This window comes from Orcinus orca, chromosome 1, assembly GCF_937001465.1.
Source record: "Orcinus orca chromosome 1, mOrcOrc1.1, whole genome shotgun sequence".
NCBI lineage: Eukaryota > Metazoa > Chordata > Mammalia > Artiodactyla > Delphinidae > Orcinus > Orcinus orca.
In genome coordinates, this window is record NC_064559.1 from 56,649,389 (window position 1) to 56,664,571 (window position 15,183).

The following is a 15,183-nucleotide window of genomic DNA, read 5'->3' on the forward strand; positions in this document are numbered from 1 at the left end:
CAGAGATAAGACAAAACAGGTTTTCCTTAAGGTAGAAAAGAAAATCAAAGGTAAGTTCATCAAAATATGGTAAAAGATGTCTTTCTTTAAAATGTATACTCTACCTGGGATTAGATAATGGTGCACAACCTTGTAAATATACTAAAAACCACTCAACTGTACACTTTCAAATGGTGAACTATATCTCAAAAACAAAAAATCAGTGTCTAACTGACATTTATATGCAAAACCTTCCAACAAGATATGGAAAATATATGTAAATAATGTTACTCATCAGAAATTTTGCGTTTAGCAAGAATCTACTATTAAGCTGTAGCTTCTATATGTTCCAAGATTTCTCTTCTCAAAAAAAACGGGGGGGAAGGGCACAAGTACATATTTTGTCTCCCTAATAAGCTACAAGATTTGAGTATCTGAATGGACGTGTAAATCCTTTGTTAACATTCTCCATAAACAGTCTCTATGTGACAGAACCTTGTCAGAGCTTGCTAGAGTTTCAGTTTAGAGTGGTTGGTCACTAGTTTTTTTTTCACATTAGTCACTGACGCTCAGTTAATTCTAATAGCCGGATCCTCTATTGTGGGAAAAATGATCATGTCTTTGCAGACCTAAGCTGGGAGTTGGGCTGCCTGATCCCACTGACAGCTACAGCTATGTTCATACAATAAAGAATGTGACACCTGCCACTTCTGATTAGGAGCTCTATGTTCTAAGCAAGACAAGTTCTAGGTTGTCTACCTCAGACAGGTAACTGTCACTTCTCTAAAGCCTCTAGAGCCTAGAACCCCACATGCGTAGGATTTCTCTTTTCCAGGACACAAAGGGCAGAAGGAAGCTAGGGGAAGTCAGAATGGCATCTCTTTATCCTGACTCCAAAGTGATGCTGCTTTTACCTCTGTTCTACAAAAACAAATAAGAGAACCCCCCAAAAGTATAATCTAATATACCTAATTTGTATTTCATATGAAAATATTATAAATAAGTAAATATTAAACTGTTCATTATAAAGGTTTATTTTTCCATTTTTATATAAAAAAGTATAATTGACTTCCCTGTAGACTAAGTACTCAATTCAGACAGCCATCAGTGTCAGGGAAAAATCTAGCCAGCTGGCTCACGTTTCCAACCCAGGAAAATACAACTGACCTGAATTACAGGCATCACGCCTATGATAGTTACCATTTACTGAGTATCTGTGTATTTATAATACTTCCAAAAACTCTACAAGGTAGCTATTATCCTCGCTTTATAGATATGAAAACAGGAAAAGAATAGCTGTTAAGTAATTTGCCTGAGGACACAGTGTTAGTATACAGCTGAGGCAAAACTCAAAACCAACTCAACCCGACCCCAAAGATTCTGTGTTTTCCAGTATAAAATGACACCTCTCAAAAGAAACAGATACAATAATAACATCTAACATCTGAGTGCTTATTTTGTATTATGCACTTTACATTCCATTTCATGTAACCCTCACAATATAAGATAGAGCTAACATTAATCCATTTTTATAAATGAAGAAACAACAGAATGCTAAATGATTTACCCAAGGTCACAAGACTAGTATGGCAGTTGAACAGAGAGACCACATTCTTAACCACTACACACACACACACACACACACACACACACACACACAGGCATGCGCACACTGCCACTCATTAAACTCATTACCTAGCAGGCACTGTGCTATACACTTTCCTTTCTCTTTCTCACATAATCCCTCCAAGGACAACTAAACAAACTCTAGATTTTTAAAAGTTCAGCAACTATTATTCCTCAACTAAAACAGCCTTTTACTTTGCCATTTCAGTGAATTTTAAGTGGTAAGTTTAAGAAAAAAAGTAGCCTAAATCCAGAAGACAAATTTAGAAAGTCCTCAATACATTAAAAATAAATTTTTACTATGCTGCCACAATTTTATCTACTGTACAGTCTTCCTTCATCCTCAACTACAAACATTCTAAATCTGCATGATTAACTCTGCTTTTTCTTTAGTTAACATACAGTCAGAAGCTGATAGTTATTATTAGCATTTACCATTTTACTATAGGTCAGTTGCTTTGCCAGGAGCTTTATATTTGTTAATTTAATTGTTAATTGGGATTAAAAAGGAATTAAGTAGTTCACCCAGGAACTACACAACCAGTTAGCAATGGAAACGAGATGTAAACTCAGGTCTAATCCAAAATGCCACTCTCATATTATGCCATACCTTAAAATCTAGGGAGTTTATTAAAAGAGATGTATTTAGGTTGATGAAATGGGGGAGCAGGGCAGAGTGATCCTATATTTTACAGTAGGAATAACCTTGGAAATCAGAAACTAGTCACTCCATCTTTGAATTATTTAAGAAACATTTAAATGATCAATTGGTTAACAACGAAAAAGTACAAGAACATGCAACACTGGATAAAAATTAAAAATTTCTATAAATGGTCATGTCTATCCAACTTTGAGAAAATGGAACAACCAGAATGTGTCATAATTTCCAAAAACCACCCCTAAAAATGGAAGAAAATAATTAAGTACTTGCCTAAAAGATGCCAAAGAATCTTTTTTTAATGTGCATGACATGGATTCATTAATTCAAACATTTACTGGAAGTCCATTATATACTTAATACTATAAGCTGGAGGATGAATCAAACCTGTGGGCTCTTTTAGGCCCTAATACCTATAACAGCATAGAGGGTCACTGAAGCTTCTCCAGTTGCCACATATGCTTTGGGGATTATTTTATCTCTTTAAAAATAAAAGAAAACAAAACTTTCAGCACTTCCAAACAATTCTCCCCTACTCTCCCAAAATATTACTTAGACTCTTAGAGCAAACTATTTATCTAAGCCAGTTATTGAACTTGACACAAAATCAAAATGAGAATATTTCAAAGCATAAGAATTAAAGAGACAGCATTAGTCCCATGTAACAGGTTCACAAATGGAAGCATTCATCTAGTGGAGTTTAAACAGCCTCTCTTAATACTGGCTCCTTAAATCACATTGCAAGTCACAAAGCCCGCAGCTTCTATGTAAACTTAAGATAAACAAAACAAAAATCAGTCTTATCTGAATTCAAATACTCCAGGCTTTCACAACTTCAATTATCAGGATAACAAATTTTAACTCTGTACTGATTTTTACAAACATAAGATGGAACAAAGACATAAAAGAAAGTTCTAGTTAATTATACTGAGCTATATTTCTATGCCAAAACCAAATCTCACCAAGAAGTTATAAAATACTTTAGGTTATAGGTTAAAGCTGGTGAGTAAAGTGATCTAACTGGTTCCCAAAGTCTGACTATTGTTACATTTTAAAGCCCTGGTCAAAACTTCAAATATAAAAAAGCAATCCAGGACTTCCCTGGTGGCACAGTGGTTAAGAATCCACCTGCCAATGAAGGGGACAGGGGTTCGATCCCTGGTCCAGGAAGATCCGACATGCCTCGGAGCAACTAAGCCTGTGTGCCACAACTACTGAGTCCGCGTGCTGCACCTACTGAAGCCCGCCACCGGAATGAGAAGCCCGTGCACCGCAACGAAGAGTAGCCTCCCGTGCACCGCAACGAAGAGTAGCCTCCGCTTACCGCAACTAGAGAAAACCTGCGCCCAGCAACGGAGACCCAATAAATGCAGCCAATAAATAAATTAATAAATAAATAAAAATTTTTTAAAAAGCATTTATTCTAAAAGCTTGGAGCAAATACAAATGTACAAAGTGTTCAGCCTAATTCTATCAATTAATAAGTTAAAAGCTGGTATAGATCCTCCAACATGACAGTCTCACTTATTTAGTAAAGTTGTAAAGATAAACTCTGGCTGTTCCAAGGATTTTTATTTTACTACATTGTTGGGAAATTTGAGCTCAGTTTAACCAAAGGTATTTTCTTTTAACCTAGTTAAGACACAGCTGAGATAACAGTGAAATAAACAAGTATTTCTACCATAAAAAACATAGCCTAGTTATAAATACAAAATAAAAATTGACTATTCCTAAAGGGTATGAATAGGCCCAGACAGTAAATATATAGTCATAAACACAGTAATGCTACTTTATACAAGCAATCCCTTCTTGATTCCCAAAGTTTACACTTGGGAATTTAACAACTGTAAACCAATACCCAAGCACAAAGTAAGAAGTCAAAGGTCCCCCCAACCCCACTTAAATTCTCCAGCTTATCTTTTTAACATACAGCTAAATGTTATTTGTTGTACTTTTTCCCTAAAGGTAAAAAAAAAAAAATTAGGCAGGAATTCTTTCCTGCTTCTGAACAAAGGAATTCCAATAAAAACTCACATATATGATAACAAAATTACCACCTCTAAACCAAGTTCTACAAATGGAAAATTGTTTCCAAGAAAAAGCAGCAAAGAAACCAGAGTAGTTAGCTTGACATCTGAACTTCACTTCCCCCCCTCCCCCAAATATCAGCAAATAACTTTCCTCCCACTAGTCAAAGCCCACCTCAGGGCTTAAATTCTCTGTCCCTGACTGTATTTTTTATTTATATATGTCATTTAAGTAATAGTTTCTTAATATGCTAAATATCACTAGTCTTTCATAATAGCCCTAGCACACAACTTGAATAACACTTGATACTATGACAAACCAGAAGATGAAAGTTTAAAAAATGAAAGGATGGGACCTTTTACAACTTGTCATAGTCTTGTCAAAATACGTCAAACTTCTGTAAGCCAAGAACATATTTCAATGTGTTCTATCAAGAGAATGATGAAAATAAACAGTTGGAGAAACACAGAAATGAAACTCATATTTGATATATCCAGAAATAAAACTCAAATACTACATCTGAAGTAAATTCTAATCTATTTATTATGTTTTAGATATAGCTACCTAGTAACAGTACATTGTGCTTTGGGAGAAAAAAATTCTCAATATCCTCCTTGCTTCACAAAAGTACAATAGTATTCCAAACCCCAGGTCACAAAGAGATGTATTTACACATGTTGTACAAAGTTCACGTGTGCCCTAACAATAAGAAAAGGAGTGGCCAGAGAGCAAGGCTATCTGTGCAGTGACAATATCCACGAACATCACAGTAGACCACGGCTGGCTTCTATGAAAATATCTTCATCTAAATGCAGTTAAAGGCATGTTCCCACAGCCTAAATACTAACTTCTGGTACCTATCTCTTCACTTTGTGGCTTCTAACCAGTAACGCTTAGAAATCCCCTGGGGGAACTGCTGCCCTTTCAGTTCAGTTCCATTATGAAGTATTTTCTACCTCTCAAATGCCAAAATTTTAGATTAGCATACTTCACAATGCAGAGTAACTTCTGCAAAATAAATTCTTTAAATAAAATGTCTTAACCAGTGAAAGAAATAAAGAGAGAGAGGGAAAGGGAGGGAAGGAGGGAAGGAAGAAGGGAGGAAGGGGGGAAGGGAAAGGTTTAATGCAGACAATTTAGAAAACTCAGCAAAGCCATGTCTTAAATGGCTTTCTTCATGTACATTTTTTAAACCAAATCAGTAAATAGTAACTGGTCTCAGAAGAGCTCCAGACTTCTTTATCCAAAGAACAACATAATTTAGTACCCGGAATCCCAACCCTTGTTACAGTTTCTAACATCAAACAGATTGTATACACCTAAACCTATGTTTTAACCTTATTTCATTCCATAGATAAAGGGACTATTTACCCTGTTACACATATTCAAATCTTAATGAAGTACTTTAGGATCTCCCTTAATCTGAGTATCTGAGTAAACAAATGTACAGCAAGAGGCCAGTCAAGAAATATTTAGTAAACAATAATTATGTGCAAGGCATTCACATAAAGTTTAAAGCAGGTCAGTGCTTTGGGGGTGTGTTGTCACTCGCTGATATAAATAATACCTTTCTTTCAAAATATCAACATGTTGGTTCAAACAAATTAAAGCTCCTGTTTCAAATGACACAAGACAGTTAAGACAAACAGATGTTCACTAATGCATGGTTGACCCATATGCTCCCTTCCCCCAAAATGTGGAGAATATTATTGAGATTTCATTCTGACAAGAAAACGAAAACTTATACCTGGCAGTCTGTATAATATTCATACAGTCAAGTTTGCAATATAAGGGCACATCAGCATAAAAGCAACTGTAGCCTTTGCTTTCATGAAATGAATAGGTCAAAGCAGCAACATTAATTTGAAGGCATACATGTTTTCTATTAATAATACAATTTGGAATGTAACAAGTATCACATACTATGTGTTTAATGTGGCAGTTGTCATTTTTAAAGATTTAAACATTCAAGGTCTATTTTGTTGAGAATAAATAACAGTTATCATTTTATTACTGTTATTTACTAAATGCTTACTATGAACCAAACAGTATTGGGTATTTTAGTCATCTTTTTGTATTTACGTTCACAACAATCACTGAACTAACTGTATTCCCACCTTACAAATGAAGGAATACATTCAAAAGATTTAATAATTTGTTCTAGTTAATACAGCTAATTAAATACAGAGTCCAGATTCAGAGCAACCAAATCAATCTCACTTTACAGCAGTCTGTTTCCTACAAGGACTGCCCACTGGTTGGGTGCCTGGAGGTGATCAGGGAAGGGACCAAGTTAAATGGCTGAAAACACGCCTGCCTAGTTCCCTGACCAAAGTTTCCATCTGAATGAACTCCAGCTGTGGCAGGTTTTCACTGCACTGAAAAAACAGAAACAAAAAAACCCTACTCTTCTGTTCTCTTACTTCTGTGAGGGGGCTTTCCCTTCTTGCTAGGAAGAATGAAATACTGGAATCCTTACTACATTTCCCAACCCATCCTTACTAGTACTAAAGCTCAACACTTGTATTTTGTCCCACATTTGGCTCCTTTTTTCTGTTCTCAATGAGTTAAGAACCTGGAAAGGTGGAGAAGTGACTTCATCAGACCCTTCTGAAACTCCAACTGACATGTACGCAGAGTTAGAGAAATAGAGGAGGTTAGAGATCAAGCAGCTATCATTAATGAAACACACTAACAACATCAAGAGATCCAGAGGGAGGAGTATTATCATCTACATAATAAGCCAGTAACATAATTCCTTTTGATGTTTAACTACAAAGTTTCAAAGATAATCTGGTTTTGAATATGCACTACTCAATCTATGAAATCTTCAGACCATTTGGTCTAATACCCTGACCACTTCGGAAAAAAGTTAAGTCGACACCACTAGCTTTGTTGCTGCTGTGAAATTGGACTTTTATCAATGCACTCAGTCCTACATTCTAAACCCAAACTTTATAGTCTGGCCCATCTTCTTTCCCTTTATTAATATACCTGCCTTCCTAGACTTTTGCTAACTTTGATGTGCCAAATCTGATCCTTTCCTTGTATATTGAATGCTCCTGACTTGGCTTTTCTCTGCTATTCCAGGAACATCCCTGCTTATGCCCCAAACATCTTGTAGTATTGTACGCTATTCACTGGCTCATAAAGACCTGCAGGGCAGTAAGCAAAATGATCATAGCATACCAAGCAATTACAAGACCAGAGTAAAGAAAAGGAGAAAGAAAGCAACAGGAATGTGGGAGGGAAAGGAGGAAGAAGTCTGCAATGTTCCATGATTAGACTGATCAGTTTTTTCTCAACCAGTATACATATACCCCCAGGCACAAACTGAGACATGCTGGGGATACACCAAGACAATGAAGGTGTCTCAAACGCAGTGTCAGCTCTCTTAATTCACCGCAGTTTTCCAAAATTAATAGACCAGCAGGAATTGTTTTTTTCTTTTCTGGTAGTAAAATATTAGTATATTTACATAATCAGTATGCAAAAGAATGCAACATTCACATGAATTATTAAGATAAAACAGAGAACTTAAGAAATTTTCAAGCTGCTCAGAGGCATATTCTAAACTTCCAACCTACTCTCCTCTGCCTTTCACGCTCTTTGCAGGTAGCTTAAGAAGCCCTATTTTATACAAATTTGGGAGGGTAAAATCCCAACAGTTGGATTTTTCTGGCTAACAAATCTGAAAATTTTCTCCAACACTTCCAGAAAGAGTAGATCACTCCCTCTACAGTGCTTCTACAACATTCTACATTAATTTATATTCCTATTTTAGCATTTATCATACCACATAATTATTTATGTGTCTATCTCATCAATTACAACTAATTCCTCCCAGACAGCAACTATACATCTATTCATCTTTTATTTCCAGCTCCTAGGAAAATGTCAAGAACATAGTACACCACCTGACAATATCACATTTGTTGAATGAATGAATGAACGAATGGGTTAAACTTACACATTTCAAAGACGAAAATAACTTCTCTCTAGCCAGATCATGTCAACACAGAAGAAATGTTAATACGTTAATTACATTAGACAACCCATACAAATACCAAACCCAAATCCACTTTACAACTATAATGGGATTTGAAAGGCTAATTCACTCACCCACAGTCAAGAAACCACATTCCATAAACTTAATATAAAGACAAAAGCTGAGCACTTACTGCACACAGTTCTCTTATATGAAGCATACCCTTTCAAATCTGAGAATTTCTGGTCATTCAAAACCAAAACTATGATTAAAAACCTTTACAAATGATGCCTGCCATTCTGTTTATCCCAGTACATCTTATTAAGGACAACAGATCTTAAGATACAACAAATCAGAATTGCAGTGTATTAGTTTAGCTTTAATTATCCATGCTCTACTTCTAGTACTATACTTTAAACCTATTTGGTTCTCCAGAGGGCAAGTATAACTACATTATGCAGAGTCACAAAGAAAATCTTAATTACTTCAGGGGGAGAAAAGGCTACAATGTTCCCAGCTTTTCAAAACTTTCTACAAGATGATCAGAATTCTCAAGACAGTGTCAATAAAAAATGACTACTTTTCAAAGGATAAGCAACATTTTCTCCCATGTTTTAAAAAGGGTTCTATTTATTTCAGTATAAAATTTGCATATTCTCTCTAATATTATCATCTGAAAAATTTTAAGGTCCTATATTTTATTAAATATGATGCATACTTGAATGTACACATTTCCATTAAAAAATATACTATAGGCTACCAATAAGGTGACTAAGTGGCATTTTATTAATTAATGCCCCCACAGTACCTGACACATATGCAATTAATAAACATTTGATTAATTAAGTCAACAAATATTTAAGTTTATTTGATACAGGCACTGCTCTAAGCACACACTATTATAACATGATGAACCTAACAGATATGACCCTTGCCTTCATACCACCTTCAGTCTTATGAAAAGGCAGAAATTCAACAAACATACTAATATATACTTATCAAATGTGGCAAGTAGAATGAAGGAAAACAATAAGGTGATATTAGTAGGAGGGGGGAGGGGGGTAATCCTGCTTTAAACTGGAATATTAAGGGAATATTAAGGATGCCTCTCTAAGAATAAGGCATTTGAGATAAGATTCTCCATTCAAAGATTTGAAGAAAAGATCATTTCGGGTCGTGGGAACAGCATGTGGAAAAGCTCTAAGGCAAGTTTCAGAAACTGAAAAGTCAGCATAACTTGATGACAGAAAACCAGAGGAAGAGTCGATTCCTTAGAAACTGGCAAGGGGCAAGACTGTATACAGTTCTGTGCCACATTTAAAGATTTAAGGTGTTGGGAGACCTTCAAGATGGCGAAGGAGTAAAACATGGAGATCACCTTCCTCCCCACAAATACATCAGAAATACATCTACATGTGGAACAACTCCTACAGAATACCTACTGAATGCTGGCAGAAGACATCAGAATTCCCAAAAGGCAAGAAACTCCCCACATACCTGGGTAGGGCAAAAGAAAAAAGGAAAAACAGGGACAAAAGAATAGGGACGGGACATGCACATCTGGGAGGGAGCTGTGAAGCAGGAAAAGTTTCCCACACTAGAAGCCCCTTCGCAAGCAGAGACTGCGGGTGGCGGAGGGGGGGAGCTTCGGAGCCACGGAAGAGAGCACAGCAACAAGGGTGCAAAGGGCAAAGCGGAGAGATCCCCGCACAGAGGATCGGTGCAAACCAGCACTCACCAGCCCAAGAGGCTTGTCTGCTCACCCACCAGGGCAGGGCAGGGCTGGGAGCTGAGGCTTGGGCTTTGGAGGTCAGATCCCAGGGAGAGGACTGGGGTTGGCAGCGTGAACACAGCCTGAAGGGGGCTAGTGAGCCACAGCTAGCTGGGAGGGAGTCCGGGAAAAAGTCTGGACCTGCCTAAGAGGCAACAGACCATTGTTTTGGGGTGTGCGAGGAGAGGGGATTCAGAGCACCGCCTAAACGAGCTCCAGAGACAGGCGCGAGCCGAGGCTAGCAGCACAAACACCAGAGATGGGCATGAAACGCTAAGGCTGCTGCTGCAGCCACCAAGAAGCCTGTGTGCAAGCACAGGTCACTATCCCCACCTGTCCCCCTGGGAGCCTGTGAAGCCCACCACTGCCAGGGTCCCGTGATCCACGGACAACTTCCACGGGACAACACACGGCACCACCTCAGGCTGGTGCAACGTCCCGGCAGCCTCTGCCGCCGCAGGCTCGCCCCGCATCCGTACCCCTCCCTCCCCCTGGCCTGAGTGAGCCAGAGCCCCCTGATCAGCTGCTGCTTTAACCCCATCCTGTCACAGCAAAGAACAGACACCCCAAGGCGACCTACACACAGAGGCAGGGCCAATCCAAAGCTGAACCCCAGGAGCTGTGCAAACAAAGAAGAGAAAGGGAAGTCTCTCCCAGCAGCCTCAGGAGCAGCGGATTAAAGCTCCACAATCAACTTGATGTACCCTGCATCTGTGGAATACCTGAATAGACAACGAATCATCCCAAAATTGAGGTGGTGGACCTTGGGAGCAACTGTACACTTGGGGTTTGCTTTCTGCATCTAATTTGTTTCTGCTTTTATGTTTAACATAGTTTAGTATTTAGTTTATTATCATTGGTAGATTTCTTTATTGATTTCGTTGCTCTCTTCCTTTTTTATTTTTAAAATAGATATTTTTTTTTTTACTTTTTATCTTTTTGTGACTGTGTATGTGTATGCTGCTTTGTTGATTTTGTCTGTATAGCTTTACTTTTACCATTTGTCCTACTGTTCTGTCCATTTTTTGTTGGTTTTTATTTTCTTCTTTAGTATAGTTTTTAGGGCGTGTTATCATTGGTGGATTTCTTTTTTGGTTTGTTTGCTCTCCTCTTTCTTTCTTTCTATTACTTTTAAATTTTTTTGTGTATGTGTAGTACGCGGGCCCCTGTCACTTTTGTGGCCTCTCCCGTTGCGGAGCGCAGGCTCAGCGGCCATGGCTCACAGGCCCAGCCACTCCAAGGGATGTGGGATCCTCCTGGACTGGGGCACGAACCCGTGTCCCCTGCATCGGCAGGCGGACTCTCAACTACTGCGCCACCAGGTAAGCCCTAAATTTTTTTTGTTTTTAATAATTTTTAAATTTTTTATTTAATAACTGTTTTTTCTTTCTTTCTTTTTTTCTCCCTTTTCTTCTGAGCTGTGTGGTTGACAGGGCCTTGGTGCTCCAGCTGGGTGTCAGGCCTGTGCCTCTAAAGTGGGAGAGCCCAGTTCAGGACACTGGTCCACCAGAGACCTCCCGGCTCCATGTAACATCAAATGGTGAAAGCTCTCCCAGAGATCTCCACCTCAACGCTAAGTACCAGCTCCACCCAATGGCCAGCAAGCTCCTGTGGTGGACGCCCCATGCCAAACAACTAGCAAGACAGGAACACAACCCCACCTATTAGCAGAGAGGCTGCTTAAAATCATAATAAGGTCAATGACACCCCAAAACACACCACCGGATGCAGTCCTGCCCACCAGAAAGACAAGATCCAGCCTCATCCACCAGAACACAGGCACCAGTCCCCTCGACCAGGAAGCCTACACAACACACTGAACCAACCTTACCCACTGGGGGCAGACACCAAAAACAACGGGAACTACGAACATGCAGCCTGCAAAAATGAGACCCCAAACACAGTAAGATAAGCAAAATGAGAAGACAGAAAAACACAAAGCAGATGAAGGAGCAAGATAAAAACCCACCAGACCTAACAAATGAAGAGGAAATAGGCAGTCTACCTGAAAAACAATTCAGAATAATGATAGTAAAGATGATCCAAAATCTTGGAAATAGAATAGAGAAAATGCAAGAAACATTTAACAAGGACCTAGAAGAACTAAAGAGGAAACAAGCAACAATGAACAAAACAATAAATGAAATTAAAAATACTCTAGAAGAGATCAATAGCAGAATAACTGAGGCAGAAGAACGGATAAGCGACCTGGAAGATAAAATAGTGGAAATAACTAATGCAGAGCAGAATAAAGAAAAAAGAATGAAAAGAACTGAGGACAGTCTCAGAGACCTCTGGGACAACATTAAACGCACCAACATTCGAATTATAGGGGTTGCAGTAGAAGAAGAGAAAAACAAAGGGACTGAGAAAATATTTGAAGAGATTATAGTTGAAAACTTCCTTAATATGGGAAAGGGAATAGTTAATCAAGTCCAGGAAGCACAGACAGTCCCATACAGGATAAATCCAAGGAGAATTACGCCAAGACACATACTAATCAAACTGTCAAAAATTAAATACAAAGAAAATATATTAAAAGCAGCAAGGGAAAAACAACAAATAACACACAAGGGAATGCCCATAAGGTTAAAAGCTGATCTTTCAGCAGAAACTCTGCAAGCCAGAAGGGACTGGCAGGACATATTGAAAGTGATGAAGGAGAAAAACCTGCAACCAAGATTACTCTACCCAGCAAGGATCTCATTCAGATTTGATGGAGAAATTAAAACCTTTACAGACAAGCAAAAGCTGAGAGAGTTCAGCACCACCAAACCAGCTTTACAACAAATGCTAAAGGAACTTCTCTAGGCAAAAAACACAAGAGAAGGAAAAGACCTACAATAAGGAACCAAAAACAATTAAGAAAATGGGAATAGGAACATACATATCGATAATTACCTTAAATGTAAATGGACTAAATGCTCCCACCAAAAGACACAGATTGGCTGAATGGATACAAAAACAAGACCCATATAAATGCTGTCTACAAGAGACCCACTTCAGACCTAGAGACACATACAGACTGAAAGTAAGGGGATGGAAAAAGATATTCCATGCAAATGGAAATCAAAAGAAAGATGGAGTAGCAATTCTCATATCAGACAAGATACACTTTAAAATAAAGACTATTAGAAGAGACAAAGAAGGACACTACATAATGATCAAGGGATCGATCCAAGAAGAAGATATAACAATTGTAAATATTTATGCACCCAACATAGGAGCACCTCAGTACATAAGGCAAATACTAACAGCCATAAAAGGGGAAATCGAGAGTAACACATTCATAGTAGGGGACTTTAACACCCCACTTTCACCAATGCATAGATAATCCAAAATGAAAATAAATAAAGAAACACAAGCTTTAAATGATACAAGATGGACTAAATTGACCTTTATAGGAAATTCCATCCAAAAACAACAGAATACACATTTTTTTCAAGTGCTTATGGAACATTCTCCAGGATAGATCATATCTTGGGTCACAAATCAAGCCTTGGTAAATTTAAGAAGATGGAAATTGTATCAAGTATCTTTTCCGACCACAACGCTATGAGACTACATATCAATTAGAGGAAAAGATCTGTAAAAATTACAAACACATGGAGGCTAAACAATACACTACTTAATAACAAAGTGATCACTGAAGAAATCAAAGAGGAAATAAAAAATACCTAGAAACAAATGACAAAGGAGATACGATGACCCAAAACCTATGGGATGCAGCAAAAGCAGTTCTAAGAGGGAAGTTTATAGCAATACAATCCTACTTTAAGAAACAGGAAACATCTCGAATAAACAACCTAAACTTGCACCTAAAGCAATTAGAGAAAGAAGAACACAAAAACCCCAAAGTTAGCAGAAGGAAAGAAATCATAAAAATCAGATCAGAAATAAATGAAAAAGAAATGAAGGAAATGATAGCAAAGATCAAGAAAACTAAAAGCTGGTTCTTTGAGAAGACAAAGAAAATTGATAAACCATTAGCCAGACTCATCAAGAAAAAAAGGGAAAAGACTCAAATCAATAGAATTAAAAATGAAAAAGGAGAAGTAACAACTAACACTGCAGAAATACAAAAGGTCATGAGAGATTACTACAAGCAACTCTATGCCAATAAAATGGACAACTTGGAAGAAATGGACAAATTCTTAGAAATGCACAACCTGCCAAGACTGAATCAGGAAGAAAGAGAAAATATGAACAGAAAAATCACAAGCACTGAAATTGAAACTGTGATTAAAAATCTTCCAACAAACAAAAGCCCAGGACCAGATGGCTTCACAGGCGAATTCTATCAAACATTTAGAGAAGACCTAACACCGATCCTTCTCAAACTCTTCCAAAATATAGCAGAGGGAGGAACACTCCCAAACTCATTCTATGAGGCCACCATCACCATGATACCAAAACCAGACAAGGATGTCACAAAGAAAGAAAACTACAGGCCAATATCACTGATGAACATAGATACAAAAATCCTCAACAAAATACTAGGAAACAGAATCCAACAGCACATTAAAAGGATCACACACCATGATCAAGTGGGGTTTATTCCAGGACTGCAAGGATTGTTCAATATACGCAAATCAATCAACGTGATACACCATATTAACAAACTGAAGGAGAAAAACCACATGATCATCTCAATAGATGCAGAGAAAGCTTTCGACAAAATTCAACACCCACTTATGATAAAAACCCTGCAGAAAGTAGGCATAGAGGGAACTTACCTAAACATAATAAAGGCCATATATGACAAACCCACAGCCAACATCGTCCTCAATGGTGGAAAACTGAAACCATTTCCACTAAGATCAGGAACAAGACAAGGTTGCCCACTCTCACCACTCATATTCAACATAGTTTTGGAAGTTTTAGCCACAGCAATCAGAGAAGAAAAAGAAATAAAAGGAATCCAAATCGCAAAAGAAGAAGTAAAGCTGTCACTGTTTGCAGATGACATGATACTACACATAGAGAACCCTAAAGATGTTACCAGAAAACTACTAGAGCTAATCAATGAATCTGGTAAACTAGCAGGATACAAAACTAATGCACAGAAATCTCTGGCATTCCTATACACTAATGATGAAATATCTGAAAGTGAAATCAAGAAAACACTCCCAT

The 15,183-nt window shown here is 37.9% G+C and overlaps 1 protein-coding gene across 3 annotated transcripts in view; it reads right to left on the reverse strand.

The window, feature by feature from the left end:
• RABGAP1L (RAB GTPase activating protein 1 like) overlaps positions 1–15,183 on the reverse strand; it is a 684,401-nt gene that overhangs the window by 639,710 nt on the left and 29,508 nt on the right. The window lies entirely within an intron of this gene.